Source organism: Martes martes (assembly GCF_963455335.1).
Source record: "Martes martes genome assembly, chromosome: 9".
Taxonomy (NCBI): Eukaryota; Metazoa; Chordata; class Mammalia; order Carnivora; family Mustelidae; genus Martes; species Martes martes.
In genome coordinates this window covers 66,821,597-66,846,769 of record NC_137896.1, presented here as the reverse complement: position 1 = coordinate 66,846,769, position 25,173 = coordinate 66,821,597, and positions in this window count along the sequence as shown.

The window sequence follows — 25,173 nt, the reverse complement described above, 5'->3', positions numbered from 1 at the left end:
GCAATGAGTGCTTTGATTCTGGGCCAGATCCACCTGGGTTCAAGTGTTCCCTGTAAAATCGGGCAATGATAGAGCGTCACAGGGTCACTAGGGTTGCTAGCGATGCTGTGGCAGAGGGTGGGCCACACGGACCACAGTCCCAGGGCTCTGTTGTGCTGCCTGGCTGTGCAGGGATCCCTAATCTCTCGGAGCACGAGCATGGAATGGGGCTTGCTTTGCTTAAAGGCTTTGGTAAGGAGAGCTCTGGGTATGGAGCCCTCATTCAAAGCTTTAGTGTGCTTCTCAAAGTCTTACGATTACCCACCAGCGAGCATCCTAGCTCATGTTTAAAAACAGAGCATATACTTGTCCTAGGGAACTCTAAGTTTCAAAACAGATAGGGACAGAAGGCCACTGAGTGTGCTCCAAGACTCATTTCAGTGTTTCTTCCTCTTCATGCCTGTGAATGATGCATATTCTGTTGTTTCCTTTGCTTATACTTTATTTAAAATTCAGTATTACTCTTATGATTTAAGCATTTCTTCTGTGCTCCAATAAACGTTTTTTAATGGCTGTGTATGAGTCTGTCTGTTTAATCTCCCCTGTGATCAGCTATCTACATGATGTCCATTTCACTATTGCAAATAACACTGGTGAACATCTATTTTACACTAGTCTTTGCCTGAATGTGGGGGTAACTGTCTAAGGATAGCTCCTTCCTATGAACAGACCGAAGAGATCCTGCATGTCACACTTTTTTCTTTCCCTTCCTTCTCTGCTGGAGCCACACCTTCTCTTGTGGATGAAATTGTTGCTACTAGAACATCTGCCTCCCTGTATTCATCGAGTTTAACCTAGTGCAGGTAGGAAACCAGTAAGTGCACCTGCTAAACCTGGGAGGAAAATGTCAGTGGATGGCTCTGGTGTGAGGGTCTGAGGGCCACTTCTTACAGCCAAGTGCAGAGGCTTGTGATGGCTTTTCTGCTGGTTCTGACTCTCTTCCATCTCTGTGTCTCTGGCTGTCTTCTCTGGGCTGAAGTTGTGGGAAACCTGACCTCCAGCTCTCCCAGGCTACCCCTGCCTCTGTTTTTATTTTTTTATTTGTTACTTTTAGATTATTGCTCAATTTTGAGAAGCAACAAGAGAACCCCAAATTCCAGGCATTGTTTCCAAAAAGTAAGCACTCCCGTGTCTGTGGTGAAGGAGGTAACCCTCCAAGGACTAAAGGCAGAAAGAATGAGGTTTCTGATGGATTTCAGAAAACACTTGGGCTGAGGGGAAGCTCTTTGGAAATAAATGGAGGCTGTGCAATCTGCCTCTGCCCCAGGGGGATGGTCTGGCTCTGGTGGCTCAAACAGAGGCTGGAGACAAGGAGGATGGGAGGGAGGGTGGCAATTGGGCATGGGCTTCCAGACCATGGAAAACATGCTGTGAGCCCTGGACCAGGGAGCCTCACCACCCAGCACCTGTCTCCTTACCTGCAAAATTCAAGTCACTGTGTGAGCTTGGCAGGTTGTGGGGCTCAGCTGTGGTAATGGGGTGAAACAGCCAGGATGGCACAGGGCACCTGGGATGGCTCCAGTACAGGAGCAGCTATGAACAACATTTATTCAACCATTCAACAGATATTTATGGAGCTCCCATTCGGAGGCTGGGTGGGGAAGCCAGGGACAAAATGTGTATTTGGGAGACTAGATCCCCATATCTCATAAGAAGAGATGCAAAGGGGTTTTTCAGAGCAAAGAGGCCTCTGGCCTCATCCTGTGCCCACCTCCTATCCCCCTGCCCTTTGGACCTCAGTCTCCACCCCCACCCCCCGCCCTCCGCCCAGGGATGGCCTGGAAGATCTGTAAGAATCCTGACGCTGTGCTTATGACCCTCCTGAGGTCTGCATCTGGTCATTGAATCATTTTCCTTGCAAGGAGATGGGGCTGGATTGGTAAGGTGACATGTCTATCTGCCCCTCAAGACTGGGGATCTGCAAGGGCAGGGATTGTGGGCTGTCAGTCACTCTGGTGTGTCCAGGGCCCCAGCATGGGGCTGACACAGGAGTGGTTTCCACAGGTATCAGGCACCTGCTACTGCTTAGTAAGGCCTGGGAGGCTCAGAGGTCAGGCATGAAGTCCCTCTGTGGGCTCTCAGAGGAGGACATCTCCCCTCACGTTGGCAGGCTGGCCAACACACTTTCTCTACACCGTTTTACTGGGGAGGTACCAAGAACTCCCCAAACAGGCCCAAAACGGACAAAACCAGACAATTCTTTACAACTAGCCGTCCCTGCCACTTACTCGGTCTCTAATCCTTACACAACCTGGGAGGTGGAGGTGCTATGTGCCTGGTAGATGGGGAAAGGCTTCTGGACACCATCAAGGACACGTCAGCCAGTCCTGGGCCTGGAACAGAGCCGAGGTAGCTGACGGCACATGCTTGTCTTCCTCCAGCGACAGCTTTGCAGCCCTCAAAGGAAAAACTGGGGTGAGAAACATTCTGGGGGTCTCGGGGTTCAGTCTGCATGGGGGAGGCTGGACGGCTTTGCCAAGGCAGTCAGCAGTGAGCAGCAGAGCTGGGACTTGGCAACGGCCACCCTAAGATAGTTGTCTCATTATTACGGAGGGGTGCTGGGAGGCACTGAGGTTCTCACAGATGAAGGGAGTGCAAGCGCCCACATAGCTTATCTCATTCCTTGTATTTTTAATTCTTAGGCTCACTGAGGGTGTAAGTGACTGATGGGCCCTGGGAAGGGCTCTGGGCTGGGGCAGGGAGCTGTGGGTGGGTGGCAGGACAGGGGAGAGGGTGAGGAAAAGGCAGACAGAGGGTGTCACATGTAAATCTGTGGGCCATAATGTTTTTATCTTTTGTTTTGTTTTGCTTCTGGATTCAGAACAATGGTCACTAGTCATTGTGGTGTTTTAAAACCCTAAGACTCAGAATGAGGGCTGGAGAGGACTTGGGAGAGTTGCCAGGAACACCATAAAGGTGGATTTATTAATTCTATTTATTACATAGCTAATTAAGTCAGGCCTGAGGCAGTGTGTACTCTTCTGTAGGTGTTGTCTTAAAATAAGCAGGGGAAGGCATATTGGGGTTTGAAGGAAACTCAGCATTTTCCCTTAAAACCACCCAGAAACGTAAGCATTTGTAAAATGCTTATGTATTATGTATTATGTACCAAGCACTGTAAGAGGTGTTAATATATTCTCTTAAGAGATTGCTTTTTTTAGAATTTCTCACCCCTCCTGCCATCATAACTAATAGGTGCTAAGAGTTTTCTTTTCGTTTTTTTTTCTTAACATTTTATTTATTTTTTTAAATTTTATTTGACAGAGAGCACAAGTAGAGGGAGAGGATGAAGGAGAAGCAGGCTCCCCACTGAGCAGGGAGCCAGATGCAGGCCTGGATCCCAGGACCCTGGACAGATGCTGTACTGAGGGAGCCACCCAGGCACCCTGTAAGAGTTTTTAGGCCTAGGATGCGGGTAGGAGAAGCAAGCCGGGGGTTCCTTGGCCCAACACTAATGACCATGGCTCAGACAAATCCATCTTCCACTGCAGGCTTCCAGATACTCTGCGAAGGAGACATTCCCCCTCCTGTCCCTGACTGCTCTGCCAGTTCACAGCAGATCCATGTTTCCGAGGGTTCCTCTTTGGTCATTCTGCCAGGGACAGCCAAGAGGGCTCCAAGCCTTGTGTGGACCCCAGGCCTGGGGGGTCCCAGCCCTGAACTCTTTCCTCTGCCCTTGATGACCCCAGAATAGAACAATTCAGCGACTGTCAATCCATGCCAGGCCAGGGAACAAACACAGCAGTACATAAGATAAACTCGCTTTGGCCCCAGGAGCCTGGATTCCCCAAGGAGGGCTTCGCCTGGTCTCTGAAGGGGGTTCCGGGGGTTCCAAGATGGCCCGGGTGGAGCCCACCAGGTACAGAGGCCCCTGACGGGTGCCCAGAGGGGCTGGGCGGACCGGAAGATCCCCTCAGGCCTTCCCTTGCGGCTCCACTGTGCCCTGGGGAGAGAAAAGGGCCGGCCACACCGCACCGGGGCCGCGGCCGGCGGGCGAGCCGCCCGGGAGCGGCAGCCGGGCGAGCGTGGAGCTCAAGCAGCGGCGGCGAGGCGGGGGACTGGGCGGGGGACGGGGGTCTGGGGGTCTGCCTGGCAGAATAGCGGCGGTAGCCGGCAGGGGGCGCAGCCAGCCCCCTCGCGGGACGGGACGGAACTGGAGGCGGGGCGAGGGCACGCGGGCCTGCGGAGGCGCGCGCGGCTGTTTGCCCCGCCCCCCCGCAGCGCGCGCGCACCTGCCTGCCCCGCCCACCGCCTTCCGCGGGCCCAGCGAACTCACCGCGCAAGTACCGCCTCCCGGGGAGGCGGGGGTTGTGGGCTGCCGGTGGAGGGCCAGGGGGATGGCATCGGAGCCCGGCTGACTCCGGTACTGAGGGGCTCAGGCGGGGGGAGGGAGGGAGGGAGGGCGCTGGGGCCCTCCTGCCCGCTGCCACCTGCTGCTGCGTGCCCAGGAGCGTGAGGCGGGCCGGGCGGACAGGTTCCTGGCTGCCTGGGTGCTCCCACGCCCCACAGCCCGTGCCCCACAGCCCTCGCTCCATTTCTCGGTACCCGGGGAACGCGTGGGGCCCTACTGACATCGAGGGGCCCAGCACCACTGGGCTCGTCTGCCCCCCGGAGAGACGCCTGTGCTGACAGGCTTCTTTTCCAGAACTTGATGGAAAACTTTGTCCCTCAGACTCGCCGGGCTCCCCAGCCCGAGGGGAGCTGGCTCTGCCCGCGCAGCCTGGGTCCCACTGGGCCCCCTCCACCTCCAGTGCCTTTTACCCAGGAGCCCCAGGATACCATTCCTTTCTGGCCCATAGACCCCTTCCCCCCACCCCACTCCTCTACTTTGGGGCTGCGACCACCCTGGGATCACTTCCATCTCTACCCCACAGGTCCTTGTCCACCTCCAGGCCTGACCCCTGGGCCCTCTCTCCTCTGGAGTCACTGAAACCCTTCCACTTGGGGGCCACTGGCATTTGCGGTTCAGGACTCCCGGGACTCCCCTCCACCTTGGAGCTCCCTACCCTGTTTCTTCTAGGAACTGCTGTGCCTAGAGCGCAGAAACCCCACATTCTCAAGCCATCTGTTTTTGGGCCAGGGACTCACCTATCCTCAGGGACCCTCCTTTCCTGGGCCACATACCCCTCTCTGTGCAGGAGAGACCAGAGAGAGCAGGCTTGGGGATCCTTCCCTCCAGCTGGAGGGAGGGGCAGAAGCTGGGGGTGTGTGTGTGGAGGGGGTGCTCACAGGTGGCCTCCCTGGGTAAGGAGCTGCCAGGAGGAAGCTTCAGGGTGAGGCCACGATGTGGAAGCCTCAGGAAGCAGTAGGACTGGCTGCACAGACTCCAGGCTCCTGGCTTGGGCAGTGGGCATTTAGTGGCCAGAGCCCTACAGGGCCAACCCTGTCGAAACCCACCTTCACCCCCTACCCCACCCTGGCCGGCTTTTTTGTCTTGAATTTGCACAGCACCCTTTTCTCCAGTACGAAATTGAAAGCTTTGCTTTGGGAAGTTCTGTGTGCAGGAGGCTCCTGGGCATCCACTTACTTTATTTCCTGAGGCTAGTTGAGGAGGGTGGCATCTTTGGGACCTTAACAGCAGGTTTCCTGGTCCTTCCTGACTTCCTTTTTTTTTTTTTTTTTTTTTTTTAGATTTATTTATTTGACAGAGAGAGAGAGAAAGAACGGACCACAGAACACATGCAGGCACAGGTGAATGGGCCAGGCAGAGGGACCGAGAATCTCAAGCAGACTCACCACTGAGTGTGGAGTCAGGTGGGGCTTGATCCCAGGACCCTGAGATCATGACCTGTGCCAAAACGAAGAGTCAGATGCTCAACCAGCTGAAACCACCACCCCCCCGCCCCCCTTTTACAGATGGGTTGGTTACATCTATGCACTGTTAGGTGCTTTGCCTAGACCTGGCTAGTCTTTTTTTTTTTTTTTTTTAAAGATTTTATTTATTTATATGACAGACAGAGATCACAAGTAGACGGAGAGGCAGGCAGAGAGAGAGGAGGAAGCAGGTTCCCGGCTGAGCAGAGAGCCCGATGTGGGGCTCGATTCCAGGACCCTGGGATCATGACCTGAGCCGAAGGCAGAGGCTTAACCCACTGAGCCACCCAGGCGCCCCTGGACCTGGCTAGTCTTACAGCAGTCTTAGGACACCATCTCTTGCCCAGTGTATCTGGTCAGTACCAACCCATGCCTCAAGTGTGGGAATGACTTCTTCCTCACTCCTTCTTAACCCCCTGTCCAGCCTGCGTTGCCCACCCCCCTCCAGGCTGTCCTAGTTGTATATATTGGATCCCTGTAGATTGTGGGCACCATCGGATCCTCACCCAAATGAGAACATGGCTCAGGGTTATGGAGTGAATATACCCTTTAGGAAACATTAAAGGACGTAGCATAACTGGTCCAGGGTCACCCAGCCTGTGAGAGGCATGGGTGAGATTCAGACTGCACTGGGTCCTGCAGCCATTTTCAGCTCACCTTAGTGTCCAACCTGGTCCCAGCAGATTCCTGCTCAGCACTTTGCTTTGTGCTGAGCTGGGCTTGCTTCCTGCTTGTGAAGCCATTTTCACAGTGTGTCCCCAGCCCACCCTCTCACATTCAGCATCAGTGCTGCCTTGGCTGGCCTCTGTTGATTGTGCCATTCCTCTCCATCCCACTGTCACCCCTCCGGCCCACTGTCCTACTGCCCTCTGTCCAGTGGGTCAAGTTCTGAGTTTCATGCCTGCACTTCCTCTCAACTGTGCTCTGTTGAAATCCGCTTTAACAGGGAGGACCTGCTTATCAGAGCAGCTTGATTTGGAATCTGTCTCCCCTGGGGGTCAGAGCTTCTGACCATCATGTCCCCAGCCTCAACACTGGGGATGCCTGCCCAGCCTATTGTGGGTGCTCGTGGAGCTCTGGGATCTTGGAGAAGATTTGCCATGAAAATAGGCATTTATGCATAATACGGAAGAGAAGATTTGAGGAAAATGAGTGGGTGTCATCTGGTAATGTTTGTGTTAGGATGGTTCTGAAATTTCTGGGGCCTGAGTTGTCAAGAATCCTAGATTGCCCAGCCGGAAGGACCTCAGGTAGATCAGCTTGGCTCCTCACCTCATTTGACAGATAGGAAATTGAGGCCCAGAGCTTAGTGCCACAGAACAGGAGTGAGGAGAGATGTTAGTGTCAGGAAGAAACCATAGGGTGAGCACAAAGTGGCTGAGCCTGGACTTTGTTTATGCAAATGAGTTGCTAAAACAGTGGGCCTGAGGCTGCTGGCCCTATCTAGTGCCCAGCAAGAAGTAACACCAGTCCACACCTTCTGAGGTTTAACTCATGCCAGGAATGATTCTCAACGTTTTATTTGTGGGCACCTGGGTGGCTCAGTTGTTCAGCTGAGGTTATGCTCCCGGGGTGCTGGGATCTAATCCTCACCAGGCTTCCTGCTCAGTGGGAAGCCTGCCTCTCCCTTTCACACTCCCCCTGCACGTGGTCCCTCTCTCCCTGTCTCTCTCTCTCTCTGTCAAATAAATAAATAAAATCTTAAAACAGCAACAACAACACCAAAATGCTTTATTTGCCTGAGGAGATAGGGTCTGTTATGGCTACCATTTTAATGCATGGAAATATAGGCACAGGGGAGTTAAAGGAGTCCAAGGTCACACAGCTTGTAAGTGGAGGAGCCAAGATTTGAACCCTGGGCAGCCTGCCTCCAGAACCTGCATTATTTTGCCCCCTTGTGTATGTCCTTTTTAAAAACCTTTCCCCTGAATTCTAACAAACAGAGATGTATAAACATTGTTAAGCATGTAGTTTATCGATCATCACAAAGCTTAGGTCCTGAAGCATTGCAGCAAGCTGGGGTGGGCTTTGATGGCAGACCTGGTTGGACTCCAGTTTCTGGTGCTGCATGACCTTAGGTGACTTACTCAGCCTCAGTTTCTGCACTGAGTTTGGCAGCCTTGTGATGAGTAGAGCATGTGACAGTGCCTAGCGGGTTTGGTGCCTGGTGAATGTTTAATAAATGGTTTTCTCTTCTTAATAATGAAGATTCTAAGTTGTGCTGGTTTTGTTAAGTGGTCTGAATACCTTCCTCATTGGTCAGTTGCCTGTCAGTCACCTTGTAGGTACTTGTGATGAGTCACTTTGGTAAGTCACTATATGTAGCTGAAACATTTGGGGGTAGTGGGGGGACACTCCCCCTGCCCCCACTGCCCCTGCATTGAAAGTCTTTAATTTAAAATGTCCCACCTGTGCCTGTTTTTTTTTTTTTTTAAACATAACCACTTTGGGACAGTGAAAGTTATATGTCTTCTCCTTAGGGTTGTGACGGAGCCTTTGGGGACCCGCAACAGCTTACTTCCAGTTTCTGTCTGGCATGCTGATGGGCCGAAACTTATTTTAATGACATTCCATCACATTCCAGGCACCTGGAAGGAGGAATATGTTGAACTTCTAGGAAATTATTTTTTGGAACTGTTTTTATCCTGAGGAATAACCCATTTAAAAATCGAATGACTTTTATGGTTGACTTTTCCACTCTACATAATGCAAACTGACCCGTTGTTTTCAGCTGCTTCTGCAGCAGTGGGAAGAGCAAGCCTGTGGGAGTCCTCCCCAGGTTGGCCCCAGCACAGAGCTGCATCATTCTGCACACCCTTCATGCCTTGTCTCCTTGTCTGTGAGGTGGTAATGATGGTGCAGGGAGCTCCGAGGGTTGTCGTGAAGGTTGCAGAGATGGGGGGTGTGAACTTTGAACAGGGTGCCCGACATAGAATGCAGACCTGGTGAGCAGAGGCAGCTGCTCACATTAATTGTTGATGCCAAGGCACTGGAGTTCCACAACAGCCTATGCCTTTCTTTCCTGGGTCCTTTTTGTCTCAGCCATCACCTTAGAGAAAGTGACTCAGCAAGGCTGGTGCTTGTGGAGCCCTCTACAAAGCCAGCTAATTCACGTGGGCGATGCCCTGGAGATTAGGGGGTTTTCCTGGGTGGTAGGACCCCATTTCAGAGGCTTAACTAGCCAGTTTCTCCTAACTGGTCCTGTCCTCCAGGGTCAAGATGAAGGCCTGCCAGGAGACTGGTGGTCTCACCAGAATTTTCCGCAGGAAGCATGAAGGACCCCATGGGGCCTTGTACAGAATGACATGGGTGTTGGAGAGAGAACAGGTGGGACATCGCCTGTACCATCATGGGCAGGTCACTCTATCTGGCTCAAGCCAGCTTTCTTCCCATTGGGGAAATGGCAGAAGACCATGCTTTTCCACAGGAAGGATGAGGGTTTAAGGAGGTATTTGATGACTGTGTTGGGGCTGCATGAGTAGCAGAGTTGACCGAGGGGCCTTGGGGTCACAGACTTGGCTTCAGGCCCCCACTGCTACCACATAAAAGTAGATCTCTTGGGTAAGCCATGGTCCTCCTCTGTGCACTGGGGATAATACCTAGCATGTAGGTCTGTGAGGGGTAGGTACAAAGCAGAAGGCCATATTAGGAGCTTAGAACAGAGCCTGGTACTCACTAGATTGTAGTTTTATGGTGATACCCTGGCATCACTGGTGTTGCAGACCTGGTCCTACCCTCTGGAAGCTTTGGCTGTGTGACAGATGGCTTCTGAGGCCGTGGCTGACAGAAAGAAGCGGTGTCTGTCTTAAGATTAAGGGTACAGAGGGGCGCCTGGTGGCTCAGTTGTTGAAGCATCCAACTCTTGGTTTCAGCTAAGGTCATGATCTCAGGGTGGTGGGATTGAGCCCTCAGGTGTGCTCTGCTCTCAGTGTGAAATCTGCTGGAGGTTCTATCTCCCTGTATTTGTGTGTGCGCGCTCTCTCTGTATCTCTGTCTGTCTCTCCCTAAAATAAATGAATCTGTAAAAATACATACATACATACATACATACATAAATTAATTAATTATGGGTACAGAAATCAGTGATGGAGCTGGGATGATGGGATGCTTGGCAGCAAAGACAGGTGCACCCTGCTTGAAGGCTCAGGGGTAGCTGTGGTGTTGCCAGTGGTGATGGGGGTGTGAGGAAGTTGCCTCGTGCAGCATCCAGAGAGGAGCTTAGATGGGGAGGGCTCCAGGGAGTAAATGCCCATGGGCAGGAAGCATCTTCAGGCAGATGAGTGTCAGAGGGTGTCCTCGTGGGTGGGGAGCACCCTTTCTCCCTGAAGCTGCCCATGAGTGGAGGTGTGCCTGCTGGGGACATAACTAAACCATTGGGGTTTAGCCTCCTAAACTGTTAATTTATGAAGACGTGGTCCAGACCTTGTCCCACTGCTTTTTAGAGAGAATTAAATTAAACTGTTGTTTGGGATGGCGTTGTCTTTCAAAGGCTCATTCGGAGTCAGTGGCAGAGCTGCTGTGGGCTTTCCAACTTGTCTTGAAAGCCTGGTCCAGGCAGGGTGAGGGATATTCCCATCTCTTGGGATCTCTTACCCTCTCTGCTTGTGGCAGAACGTGGTTTTGTGACTGGTAAATAAATAAACAGGCATCTTGTGCAGATCCTTCAGCTCTTCGCATGGCTGTAGTAGAGGAAATTCCCATTCACTGGGCACAGACTGTGGTTGGACGGGCGGTGTGCCGGGGCTCTCACCAAGCATTCTCCTTTCACGTAATCCCCGACCAGACATGAGTTTTGTGGTGTTGCCACTTTCCTGCTGGCCAGGAGGGAAGTTGAGGCCCAGGAAAGTTACACTTTCTCACTGTGGTAAGCGGCAGAGCCATGTCAACCGGTCCAGGCCCTGGCTTTCAGGTCTGTTTCAGGCGTTTCCAGCTTTTGGCCCGTTTGACCTGTCAGACTATTGACGGTGTTTTGGTAATTCTAATAACTCTCGACATTGTGAGAGATTAGCTCTTCACTTTGTGCTAGAAATGTTTCTTGCTGTATTTTCCTTTTAACTAAAAAAACAAACAAACAAAAAAAAGTCAAAGTCCTAAGTTTCTGTCCATTTGAATCTCCCTGAGTCTCCCTGTTGTGAAGTGGTTGGGTTTGGGAATTTCTAAGGCAGGGGCCCTGCATAGTTGGTGGTGGCTTTGCCTGGAGGAGCGCAGGGCTCAGGACTCAGAGTGGGGACTGGAGCAGTGTGAATGTGGCCTGAAAATGTGTTCATGTGTGCTGAAGTGGTGCCCAGATTCTTTCGGAGGATGAACTGAGGTTTTGCTCAGTAGGTTAGAGAAACACTTGATGGAATAACACTGATAATTTTGCTTTTGTATTCAATCCTAATTTTGTGTTTTTGTTTTGGTGTAGTACAGTGTGCTCTATGTTCTAAGAAAAAAATTGGTAATCAATTCATACAATATCATGATTTAATAATCCTTCCTCACTCACCGGGTCATATTTCAGGTTTTTATATATAGTTCCATCTGTCTCTGAATTCTGTATTTTGACTCATTCCTTCATTTTTAAATTTCTTATTTTAAAGATTTTATTTATTTGAGAGAGAGAGAGAGAATAAGCTAGGGGCAGGGGCAGAGGGAGAAGGAGAGGGAGACTCCTCACTGAGCAGCGAGCCTGATGTGGGGCTCAGATCCCAGGTCCCTGAGATCAGGACCTGACCTGAAGGCAGAAGCTTAACAGACTGAGCTACCCAGGTGCCCCCACATTCCTTCATATTTTTATTTTTCCTCCAGTGCTGCACTGTTTGGCTGGTTGCTTCGATTTCTGGGAGGGAGGGAGATGACCCCCTCCCCTGTTCTTCTAACAAGTTTGCTCTTGCTGTGTTGACTGGAGAAGGGCCAGGCTTCCTGAAGGTGAGTAGGATGGCTCAGTGACACCCAAAAGGCAGTGGCTATCATTGTTCCCATTGTGCTTCAAAACCTTCACCCACTGACTCTTTGATGATGGCAGCCACCAGCAAATCTCCTGCAGAGGATTGCTGCCTTGGGATGCTTTTCTCGTGGTGCTGGGCTTCATTCCCCCTGGGCAGCCAGTACAGCTTGGGTTAGAACCTAGGAAAAGTCCCATTAGAACCCAAGAAAGTGGGGTGCCTGAGTGGCTTAATCGATTGTCTGCCTTCAGCTCAGTTCATCGTCTTAGGGTCCTGAGATCAAGCCCTGCACTAGTGTCCATGCTGGCTGTGGAGCCTACTTAAAATCAAACAAACAAAAATCAGTCCAAGAAAGTACCATCCTTTGTGTTGTTCTATATTGTGGATCAGATTTTATTTTTCTTTTTTTCTTTCTTCTTTCTTTTTAAAGATTATTTATTTGTCAGTGAGAGAACACAAGCAGGGGGAGCAACAGGCAGAGGGAAAGGCAGGCTCCTGGTTGGGCAAGGAGTCTGATGCAGTACTTGATCCCAGGACCCTGTGATCATGACCTGAGTCAGACCTGAGTCTGCCTAACAGACTGAGCCCACCAGGCATCCCCCGGGATCAGACTTCAATAACCCTACCAGATTTCTTTAGTTTTGACATTTTAAAGGACAATGGAAGATAGCTAAACCTACACCAGGGTTCTCCATCTGCTGGGGCTGTGCTGTCCAGGCCTGTGTGCCTCCTACCCCATCAATTCCACCCATGTTTTAGCCCGAGAACTGTAGGCAGGTGTGTGTGTGTCACTGAAAGCTTTGACTCATCATTCCTATCTTTGTTGTAAGCTTATGGTCTTTATTTTCCCTTTTTTTGGGTAAGATTTTATTTATTTTTTTGTTTGTTTGTTTGTTTATGAGAACAAGTGGGGAGCAGAGGCAGAGGGAGAAGCGGACTCCCTGCTGAGCAGGGAGCCTGACATAGGGCAAGATCCCAGGACCCTGGGATTATGACCTGAGCCCAAGGCAGATGCTTAACCGACTGAGCCACCCAGGTGCCTCTTTATTTTTCCTTTATTGATTATCTGCCTTCCTGAGGCAGCCTTCTACCTGGGTTTTCATAACTCCACAATAAGCTATTCATCCACTAGGTGTAGCCTGTTTTGGGGTCATTCCTATGCATTCTGGCTGTGCTGCTAAATGATGCTATGATCTTGGACTCATTTTTTTTTTTTTTTAAACCTCTCTGAGCCTTGGTTTCCTCTGTGGTAATGGGGATAATATGCCCTCTCTTGTAGATGTGTGGAGGGCCATGGCTGATTTGGATGCGGTTGGGGTCATCTCATGGCACATGGCATACACAATTTATTTTGCTTCCTGTCTTGATAACGACATCTTGGTTTTCATGCTGTCTTAGAACAAGTAGAACTTGACTTACATGTAGGTTGTGAATTCACATACTTTTGACAGAGGTGTTATTTTAGTTTAGTTTAGTTTAGTTTTAAGCAGGCTCCATGCCCAGTGCAGAGCCCAGTTGGGACTCAGACTCACCACCGTGAGATCAAGACCCGAGCTGAGATCAAGAGTTGGCCGCTCAACCAGCCTAGCCACCCAGGCATCCCTTCTGTTTATCATTTTTCAAAAAATGTGAAAAACAAGTAACACTTTCTCTGCCTGGACTTGTCCTCACACCTGCTATGCTGGCCTGGGGGTCAGACGTGTAACTGGTGTGGTGCTGGTGATGATGAGGAAGACAATTGTTAAGTCTTTTTACCCTAGCTGTTGTTGTCCTATTATTTCACTTCATTTTTTTTTTAAGATTTTATTTTATATCGTGGTGATATACACTAAAACTGTAGCTTCTGGTCCTGCATTAAAACTTGGATATGTAGGGTATTTTTCAAGGATTCATCCCTGGAAATACAGTGTTTGTTTTTCTCTGTCTGACTTATTTTGCTTAGCACAATACCCTTTAGGTACGTCCATACTATTGTAAATATCAGGATCTCATCCTTTTTGATGGCTGAGTAATATACCATTGTGTGTATGTACCACTTCATCTTCTGTTGCTGGACACTTGGGCTGCTTCCATATCTCGGCTATGGAAAAAAATGCTGCAGTAGGCTTAGGGGTGCATCTGTGCTTTCAGAATGTTGAGTCTGATGTGTCAATTGCCACAACAGTCAAGGGAACTCAGGAAGGGAGCCAGATCCAGGAGGTAAGAGGAGGAGTGCAGCTTTAGGTGGTCTGAGTTGAGGTGTCTGTGGGACCCACAGGTGTAGGTTCTGGTTGGACAGTCAAAATGTAGGGATGGGCGCTTGGGGGAAGAGAGATGCAATCATGCTGTTGCCAAGGGACATATTCCTTCTAGAGAGAGTGACAGTTAAGGATTTAGGGTAATTCCTTCTTTTCTTGGGCAGATAAAGAGGAAGGATAAAGGAGTAGTGGATGGAAGAGGAGGGACGTGGCTTTGATGCCAGGAATGCATTTTTGCACAGATGTCTAGAGAAGAGAGATTTCAAGGAATGAAATGTCAGCAATGTTCGATGATGTGAAAAGTTGCAGAGCAGCTTGATTAGGGGGTGGTGGTAGATCGAGGAGGTTGTCACTGAGTACTGAAAGAAAGGGCGAGGTGAGTAGTGGGGTCCTAAGCCAGACAGAGAGATAGAGTGACTGGGGGTGAGACCATGGAGGCCACACACAAGAGTAGCCTTTTAGAAAGTTTGATGGTAAAGACAGACGATCATAACTCCAGGCATAGCTTGGTCAAGGGCGCGTTTTACAGGCTGTGTTTGCCTATTTGCAGGTTGACTGAAGGGAGGTGACGGATGGTGCATGGTGCTGGGGGATGTGGGTTGAGATGGGATCAGGTATACAGAAAAGCACACAGAGAGGAGTGTATGGATGCCCTGACTGCTTCTGTAGAACCCGAGGCCAACATTAGGCATGGAGGGAATGGAACGTGGCTCAAGGAGATGTGCAGTCTCAGACACAGACCACATGGCTCAGAGTCTTACAGGGCTTTCCTTGCCTCTGTGTGGCCCTTCTCACAGGGTTTAAGTTTTGAACAGTCCTTTTGTTGCTCTGGGTTTGGGGTGCAACTGGAGAGACAGAGCAGAGAGCAAGAGCTGAGGAAAGACCAAGAGGGCAGGAACTCAGAGAGGAGTCTACTACCCTCTCTGCCTGCCCTGGTATGGGCTGTCTCCTGACCTGGATGGACAGATGACCTGCCATTACTTCTTTTAAAAATGTATTTGGCTTTACCCTGCCAGAAAGCAACACATGTTTATTGAAGAATAGTTGGAAACCCCAGAAAAACTGAAAGAAGAAAATAAGCACTCAGCTGAAGACAACCATTCAAAAGTTCTGGCACCTTTTCCTCCCAACTTTCACTGAAGTTGAACAGATAAATGTGCATATATGAAGTGATTTCTGGGAAAGACCAAAAAAAAAAAGATACCAACAACAAGAAAACAAAAAAGAGAACAAAGCAGAAGAAAATCGTGTTCATTTTCTTCCTGAGGCTGCCCTTTCTCCGTACTGCTACTTGGTTTTACTACCTGCTTTTCTCCCTGGGCTTTCTTGACAAAACATGGTTCCACTACTTTTTCCTTCTTCAAAGTGTTTGACAGAGTCGTTTGCTTTCAACATGGGGTTTGAGCAAAACGGACTATAGTTTTAAAATACTCTATCATGGGGCGCCTGGGTGGCTCAGTGGGTTAAGCCTCTGCCTTTGGCTCAGGTCATGGTCTCAGGGATCTGGGATCGAGCCCCACATCAGGCTCTCTGCTCAGTGGGGAGCCTGCTTCCCCCCCCCCACTCTCTTCCTGCTTCTCTGCCTACTTGTGATCTCTCTCTCCTCTGTGTCAAATAAATAAATAAAATATTTTAAAAAAATTCTATCATGTATGCTGTAATATCTCATCCCAGTCATGATACAAATGCTATGATAAAAAGAGGAGATGCTTTGAAAGTGATCACCAGAGTTGTGAAATTCATTGGCATGATCCTTCTTTTGAGGGTCATAATTCATTTAGTTTTTTCTGCTCCAGATTAACCTTCACAGTCTTCAGTTGTTATGTGCATTAGACACAGTATTAGCAGTAGTGGCAGTAAAAATACTCCTATCACCCTTTACAGGTACCATTTTACTAGCGTCTCCTTACCGCTGTAGCAGCTTTGAACCCTGTTTCCCACCTGTTCATTCCTTTAAATGCCTTTTCTCTCTGGCTTTCCTTAAAACCTTTTTCTTAGTTTTTGGTGTTCTGTAGTTTTACCACAAAATGTCTAGTTGAAGATTTCTTGTCTTGCTTGGTGTCTGTGCATTTCCTGTATTTCTGGATTTATCATTTCTGTAAAATGCTCAGCTGTTGTCTTCTGAAATGTTGACTCTGTCCTTCTGCTGTACTTCCCAGGATTCTTATTTAAACCTCCCATCTGTTGTCCGTGTCTCTCAAGCTGGCGTTCATCTTCTTCTCCTGCCTCCTTGTGTTGCATTCTGGGGAATGTCTTCACTTCTTGTGTGCAGTGCATGAAGTCTTTCATTTGGGGCTCATCTACTGCCCCACCATTCTGTTGTGTTTTATGTCTCAGTGATTTTTGGTCCCTGTTTAACTTCCTTCAGTTCCATGTTCACACTTGGCCTGTTGCTTTTGATAGGCTCTTGATCCTTCTTCATTTTTAAACCTCTTTTGTGTTCTTAAACAATTAACATGTAATATTTCCTATTCTGTATCTGATCATTCCAGTGTCTAAAGTCTTCATTTTCCCTCAGTCTGCTGTCTGTCACAGTGGCCTCATTTCTTGCATGCTCTGTGATGGGATTTTGAGACCAGATTTATTGGAACATAGATGTAATCTCTTTTAATTCTGTGTTTTTCTGGAGGGTTTGTCTTTCCTTTGCCAGGAGGCTGGGAGTGTTCTTGGTTGGAATCATTTTGGTTCCACTTGAGGGTCCTGGTTTATTAAGGAAAGCTCAGGTTCAGTTCCCCCAACTTACCATGTCATGGAACTGAGGTCTGGAGGGCACAGACCTGTAGAGATCCTGCAGTGAAATTGGCATTTGTTCTCTTGCACCCTGATTTGTTTCTCTTGAGCTTGTTGCTTACAGATCAGGTTTTGGCTCACTTGTTTCTGCCACCTTCCTTCTTCCTGCTTCCTGCTTTCCTAGTGTTTTCTAAGTCCTTTGTTAGTTTTCCGATGTCCTCTAAAGCCCAGAAATGTTTTGTGAATTCCATTTGCCATCACTAATTGCAAGTCTCATCCTGCAGCAGGAAAGCCAGAGCCAGACACTGTAATCCTCTACCTCCCACAGAGGAGATTTTAATACCCTCTCCTCGTGTCCAGAAATTCTAGATTAGGGATGGAGTTATGGATACATTACCATCTACAGAGGATTAGTTGCCTATATAATAGAACAAGTATGCATTATTCTAATCTTCCTAAAACTCCCATTTTACACAATAAATAATGAATAAGGAACCCACATTACTTTTGTTTATGCAGATGTTCTCTTTCCGTCTCTGGCTTTAGAAGGTAGGTTGTAATTTGTATGGTTCATTCTGAAAATTGGGTAACTTCATTCTTATTTTCTACATGTTGGTGCTATATAAAGTGATGGTTTATGGAGATTCAGAGGTAAATATTTATCAACATATAAATAATTGGGGAAGGCTTCCTTTACAAAAGGTAGAATTATTAAGACCTTGTTTAATCACAGAGGGGATATCCTGTAAAGATAGCCCATAAATAAAAAGTGGATCAGAAGAAAGCAGAGAGAGGAGGGAGTTTGGAAGGAGCATGTGTAGGGACACCTGCTGCCTATCCCTGTAAGTCAGGGGCGATCTGGAAGGGAAACCTTGTTAAAGGAGGGAGTAGTGTTTAGATGTAATGAGCTACTGGAAACCTCACAGTGCTCTGGTGAAGCAAGTGGTGTGCAATCAAGGCTGCCAGTCCAGTTGAAGTTGCAGCTTCAGGCAACAAGTGAGCAGGCCTTTCAGTCTGCCTTTTTCTCCAGTGGGAGCAACTTGTCCTCCTTGAAGTTGGCCTCCAGACACCTTTTCCTGTGGCTACACATCTGTGTATCACTGAGAATTTCTGCGGTTGCTGCTTTATGGGGATGTTTGTCATTTTTGGGTTTTGTTTGTTTTGTTTTGTTTTGTTTTTTACCGAGGTTCACTTGCTAACTTTACTCTTCTCTTAAAAATATATTTCATCTAGGGGCACCTGGGTGGCTAAGTGGGTTAAGCCTCTCTTTTCAGCTCATGATCTCAGGGTCCTGGGATCGAGTCCTGCATCGGGCTCTCTGCTCAGCAGGGAGCCTGCTTCCTCCTCCTCTCTCTCTCTCTCTCTGTCTGCCTCTCTGCCTACTTGTGATCTCTCTCTGTCAAATAAATAAATAAATAAATCTTTTAAAAATATATATATATTTCATCTATCATTGCCATGTATTTCAAATGGTAGTGGGGAATGATGCTGTGGGACCCTATAAAATGAATTTACACTGCCATCTTGACCACAATATAAGTGTTGTACACAGCCATCCTGTGTCCCCTTTCCTTCTGAAATGGATTCTCTCTTCCCAGCTATTATCAATGGAAGACCGGGGTCTTTGTTGTTGTAGGTGACTTGTCCAAGATCACACAGCTTTCGAGGTTTAACCTTTGGTCTGACTGTAGGACCCATTTTCTTTAACTCAGTGCCATGCAACCTACCATGTAGGAGTCTCAATACTTTCCTGCTTTTGAAGCTGTACTCCACAGGCCACGTCTACCAGTACATATCTATTCTTGTCTAGTTCACTAATTTATTACACACATTTACTGGATGTCAGCTACATGTTTCAGGCACCTTTCTAGGTGCTGGAGATATGGTGGTGGGCCAGTCAGACACAACCCCCTGCCCTCATTGAGCATGTTCCATTTCCTACTACTGGAAGCATCCACCAGGAACAATGGACTTATGCCAGAAGTCCAGCAATGACATGAGTCCCAGAAAATTCTGAATGGCTCTTTGTGGAAGTGATGCTTTGGTGGCAGCCCTCAAGGTAGCTCCCTGCATAGGCAAAAAGGAGGGCTGGTGTAGAAATGCCTGATGAATGGGCTTCAAGGTCAAATAACTGAGCCAGGTCTTTAAGGTCTTATTTAGCTCTGAGATTTTTCAAGAACTTTACATGATACATGTGCATATTATAGTGACATAACAAAAACCCTATTCAAAGCACACTGTAAATTTGGAGGACGATTGTCTTTGCATTGTTTTTGTGATTAACTGACAGTTGATGATACAGGCACTGTAGTAAGTCACTTAACCCTGTGCCAGCACTTTGTGGTAAATTCTTTTATTATCCCCATTTTTCAGAGGGGGAGACTGATGCAAAGGGAGAAGTTCAGTGGTTCTCCACTGGCCACAGCTAAGCTAGCAAGAAGCAGAGCCTGCATTGGAACCAGGCACTGTGGCTCCAGACCCCAACTCTTCACCCTTGGGCTTCTTGCAGCATGCCTGCTTCCTTGTCACTAAGAACTTGGTGCAGGAATTTAACAGTACCTTTAACTTCTAGTTTTTCTTTCTCAGAACTGAATCTGCATTGCAGTGCATCTCTGCATAAACATGTGTTTAATTTTGTCACCTTTAATTTTGTTTTTAGATAAGATCTGAAGGAGTCAAGCTGTTTCTTCTGTGGCTTCAAGCACTTCAGACAAACTGTGCAGAAGAGCAGGTGCTGATTTTTGCTTGCCTCGTGCCTCGTTTCCCAGCAATCATGTCGTCCAAAGGGACCTGTACGGTGGAGACACTCATCAGTCCTAGCCCTGGTGTGGTGGATGGTGAGGAACATTTTAGCCAGCCTTACAGGTTGAAATGACTCTGGAAATTCTCTTGAGGGATTCCTCAGCTTGTCATGATCCTGAATAGAAATCTTTATTTCGTAGATGGGTTCAGAGGAGGAATTATCCCCTGCTCATGTTCACAGTAATGTCTTAGAAGACATTAGAATAGAAAGAATCAGAGCTTTTTTATATGAAATGAGGACAGGAGACACTTACTGAAGTGGTGCAAACAGGAATGGAAGGGAGGAATCAGATGCTGGGAACAGCAGGAAGTAGAGACACATCATGTATCTGGAGCGTTTTCTTGGCTGTGAATGAGATTTAAATCTGCCATCCAAAACTACTGTTTCTTGTCCTCATCATGATTTTTTCATGAGTGGACATTCATCTGCTCACCCAGCTGTGTATTTTCATGCTGCATTTGTGGAAAGACAGTAGCTGCTTCCTGGGAATAGTCATGGCAGCCATCTGTGTCCCATGAGTTTTTAAGGAACTTGCCAGTTAGGGCCATTAATTGATTAATGCATATCACTTTATTGCCCAATGACAGGTACTTGATCCTTAGGCTGACCAAAGCAGAATTTGGCAGAGAGAAGAATGGTTTAGAGGGAGAGGTGGCTTCATGGGACTTTGTACCATATTTCCAAGCCCTTGATGCTCACTGGCCTGGAGTGTAGTGTGAGCAGGTTCCAAAGGAGGGGCAGATGTATTTTAATGGAGGCCATTTTTTAAAAACCCTTTGAACGCTGGTGAAAGAACTCCTTTTTTTCCCCAATCTGGAGCAAAGATATATCCACAAGAAATCACTTCACTCTTGCCGGCCATATCAGGGGAAAAGATCGCTGAGGACCAAACATGCTTTTTTCTTCAAGTACTATTGAACTATATGGTTATTCAGGTAAGAGCAAAATCATGGATAATTCAGGAATGGTTTTCCTCTTGATGGGAAAGAGGAAACATTGCTTATTTTCTCCCAGCTCATCCATATTTTCTATTTGTTTGTTTGTTTTTTGAGGTGACTCTTTATGATATTTCACTAGTACATGAATATGTGCCATATCACATCAGCAAAGACCTGGCATACATAATATTTTGTGTAAGAGTGTATGTTAAGGAAACAATTCAGTTCTCCCATCTGCTTTCATATTACCATATTCACACAGAACACTTCACTTCTAACACTGTGGCTGAGTGTGTGGGTTTTTCCCTCACCCAGCAACTCTGCAACACCAGCTGGGTGTCCTGTAGTTTCACTCAGCTTTGACACTGTCTGCCTTGAGATGGCATCTGATCCCACAGGTTAAGGGCTCAGTCCCGTGAGACTGTTCCATCACATTCAGATGCCAGTCACAAGTAGGAGGGGCCCAGGTTACCTACAACTTCTCTACAACTTGGTTACAAATCAGAGGTTCCTTCAACTCCTCCTCTGGTTCAACTGAGTGCCTCACAGAACTCTGGGAAACATTTGTTTTCATTTACAATTTATGAAAGGTATGATAAAGGATACAGATGAATGGTCAGATGCAGAGACACAAAGGGCACAGTCTGGGAGGGTCCCAAGCACAGGAATGTCTATTCCTGTGGAGCTGGGGTTCATCTCCCTCCTGGTACATGGATATGTTTATTCACCTAGAAGTTCCCTGAAACCCCTGCTATGAGGATATTTCTGGAGGCTTCCTTACATAGATGTGCTCTGCTTCCAGCCCCCTCCCCTCTCTGGAGGAATGGAGGGGTTGGGGTGGGGGTGCTGGAGATTCTAAGTTCTAATCATGGTGTGGTCTTCCTGGTGATGAGTCTTACTCAGGAGCCATCTGGGAGCCCACCCAGAGTTGTGTTATTAGAACAAAATATTAAACTCAAAATGGATGAAAGACCTCAATGTGAGATAGGAATTCTTGCCAGTTTTCTTAAGGGGATTCTTTCTCTCTGCTATCCCTCAAGATTCTGTCCTTGCCTCCCTTTCTGCCTGCACTGTCTTTTTGGGCAATCTTGCCTATTGGGCAGGTGGAATGGACCAGTAGGGTCAAAATGCACAGCTTCTAGAAGACAATGGGATACTCCAGTCTGCTCTCAGGACTTTGGAGTCCTTGTGTTTCTGGTGCCAGCCAAAGGAAATGGGAGAGGAAAGCAGACAAGAAAGAATGCTAAGTCATTATAGAGAACTGGTGGGAAAAAATACAGGCATGATGAGTAGAATGAGTTTAAAAACATGATATCATTGGGTAATTTTTTTTAATACTCAGTAAGAATATTTTTAACAAAGCTAACCATTTCGTTTTGAAGTATTCATTCTTATCATCATTTGAGTTTTAAGATAGGATTACATTACGTGATTGTCAATATTATTTGTCGCCATGACTTTTCAAAATTTAGGATAGGAATTTTAATAAGATAGCATTTTAGTTCAGTAGACATTTAAGTTAAAATTTAAATGTACATACGTTCTTTCCCACATATTATCCAAAGGCTATAAGCTTAGAGTGGAAGAATAAGGAGAATCAAGATACTTGTTTTAAACTTCCTTTTACATTGTTTTGAAAATATTGTCTTCCTCATTTATTTCCATCATTTACCATGTTAACAAAATCTACAAACCTGTACTTGGTAAGTACTGATTGGGCTGGGTATAGAGGATGTCCACAGGGAAGCTGTCCATTCTCTTTCAAAGTGACCTTCATTTATTTTTAAGCAAAATGGTCATCTTATTCTTAGATTTATTTTTTTTAAAGATTTTATTTATTTATTTGACAGACAGAGACCACAAGTAGGCAGAGAGGCAGGCAGAGAGAGAGAGGGAGGAAGCAGGCTCCCTGCTGAGCAGAGAGCCCGATGTGGGGCTCGATCCCAGGACCCTGAGATCATGACCTGAGCTGAAGGCAGAGGCTTTAACCCACTGAGCCACCCAGGTGCCCCCTTATTCTTATATTTAATGGTAACTTTATTGTAAGAGGTTTAAAGTTTCCTAATAAATGATTTTACCTATTTGTACAAACTATTTATTTGTACCTCAGGAAGACTGTGGCTCCTAAAATAATTCAAAATGTGTCATGATTCTTTTTGGTATAATTATATTTAAAATTATATTTTAAAATTTTAATTTTTTTAATTGAAACTGTTTATTGAAGGCAGTGTTCATTTTCTCATGCAAAGATGTTGAAATAAACATTCTTGTTGAAGACTTCTCTTAAAGGTGTTGAGGTATGGTGACCCCAGACCTTGCCCAGTGGTGAGGCAGACCATCCCAGGCCATGCAACTGCCCAGAGTAGACCTTTCTTTTATCCTGGATCTTTCATCCAGTAGGTGCTACTTACGGCTTCTTATGGAGGGGCCAATATTTGGGCACCTGGGCAACCTAGGGGCAATAAGCTCCAGAAAGGAAGGAAACATTAGGGAATTTCTAGTTTCACTGCTCAGGTTTTTTTTTTTTTGTTTTTCTATGAAAAATGAAGGCTCACAGGACAGAAGTATCCCTTTGATTGGTGCTGGGGTGGGGAAGCAAATTTTTTTCTCCCTATTATTTGAAAGCAGGCAAAATTAGTTAAAGTGAATAATCAGAAACAATTTTGGAGGGGAAAAGATCACAACAGGCATTAATCCATGTGGGGAATGTGGATTACTAATTCAGTTGTCTTTGGGTGTTTACTTACATACACAAAAATGTGCATGCTTGGATCAGGGGAAAACAGCAGAAACTTGATGCATTTTGAAAGATGTAGAAGGACTAACCTTTAGAGGTACCAGGCTGTGTATTTGTTAGCTATCTGTATGTGGGTATTTTTTTCAGAACTTGTTTCTGATTTGATAAATAGTTATATTCACTGTGGAAAACATAGTATACTTTAATGTATTGAAATCAAAGTTCTTTGTTGAGAACTTGTCTGCCTCATGCAAGTGCCTCCAGGTATATAAAAGTAAGAGAGCTGGACATACAGCAAGTAGTAGCTCAAGTCCAATACCATGTAATTTTTTGTATTGATTATAAAATTTAAAGAAGGAGAAAGGGACTTCTTTTTTTTCTCATTCTATTTCTTTTCAGTGTTCCAGAATTCATTATTTATGCACCACATATGCTTCATGCAATGCGTGCCCTCCATAATACCCATCACCAGGCTCACCCAACCCCCCACCTGCCTCCCTTCTAAAACTCTCAGTTTGTTTCTCAGAGTCCACAGTCTCTCATGGTTTGTCTCCCCCTCCAATTTCCCTCAACTCACTTCTCCCCTCCATCTCTCAATGTCCTCTGTGTTATTCCTTATGCTCCAGAAGTAAGAAACCATATGATAATTGACTCTGCTTGACTTATTTCAATTGACTCTGCTTGACTTATTTCACTCAGCATAATCTCTTCCAGTCCAGTCCATGTTGATATAAAAGTTGGGTATTCATCCTTTCTGATGGAGGCATAATACTCCATAGTGTATATGGACCACATCTTTATCCATTCGTTCATTGAAGGGCATCTTGGTTCTTTCCACACTTTAGCAACTTTGGCCATTGCTGCTATGAACATTGGGGTACAGATGGCCCTTCTTTTCACTACATCTGTATCTTCTCGGTATATACCCAGTAGTGCAGTTGCAGGGTCATAGGGCAGCTCTATTTTAATTTTTTTGAGGAATCTCCACACTGTTTCCCAATGTGGCTGCACCAAGAAAGGGACTTCTTATTAATTCCTTGGAACTGGTCGGGTCTGATACCTCAAAGATGAATTCTTGCAGACATAAAGTAGTTTACACTGATTCTATTCTTTAGATTCATCTACAAGGAAAAGACTATAAAACTAAAGTCCCATGGATTTGATTAGTGTAGTATTGGATGTTAAAGTACCTAAAATGATGAAGAATGTCTGTACATCCTTTTAGATTTGTTTCAGTTCTAAAATAATATTAAATTAGTTATAATGTATGTGAAAATGTCATTACTCTTAGAATTGCTTATCCTTTCTCAAATTTCTTAGTAGCTTAGTACTTAGTACTTCCACAGCTGTATGCCGTAGCTGTAACAAGCAAGCAGTAACAGGAGCCACCATCCCATCTTGGTCAGGTCACAAGGCAGAATCAGAAACAAGTCTACCAAAAAATATCTCTAATAATTTCTGGTACTTTAATTTTAAAGTTTTAGTTGCTATTCATACAACCAAATATATATCTGAGATATATATTGAAATTGAACTGTTTGGGATGGAGGGGTTACACTCACTCCCCTAATCATGTATTCTGTTTCCTTCCAGACATCCCCCATTTGAGACCAACGCCAGTGCATGTACATTACTACAACTCGAGACAATGAAAACACTTACAGTATAGAAATTCCATACATGGCAGCTCACATTATTTTTATTAAATGGATTATAAATTTCTTTTTGGAAAAAAAAGTATCTAACTACAATCCAAAACACTCAAAATTGAGTTGATGTACTGCCCCAAATCATACAGGTATGTCATTCCTCTTTTTCTTATATTTTACATAGGTAAAAATACACTAACACATACCAAAGTAATTGACTCATAGGGGTTTTGGTTCCTAAATTATGCTGGTTCTAGGGATTATGTTTATGGGTGGGCTCTCTCTGTATTGCTGAGGTG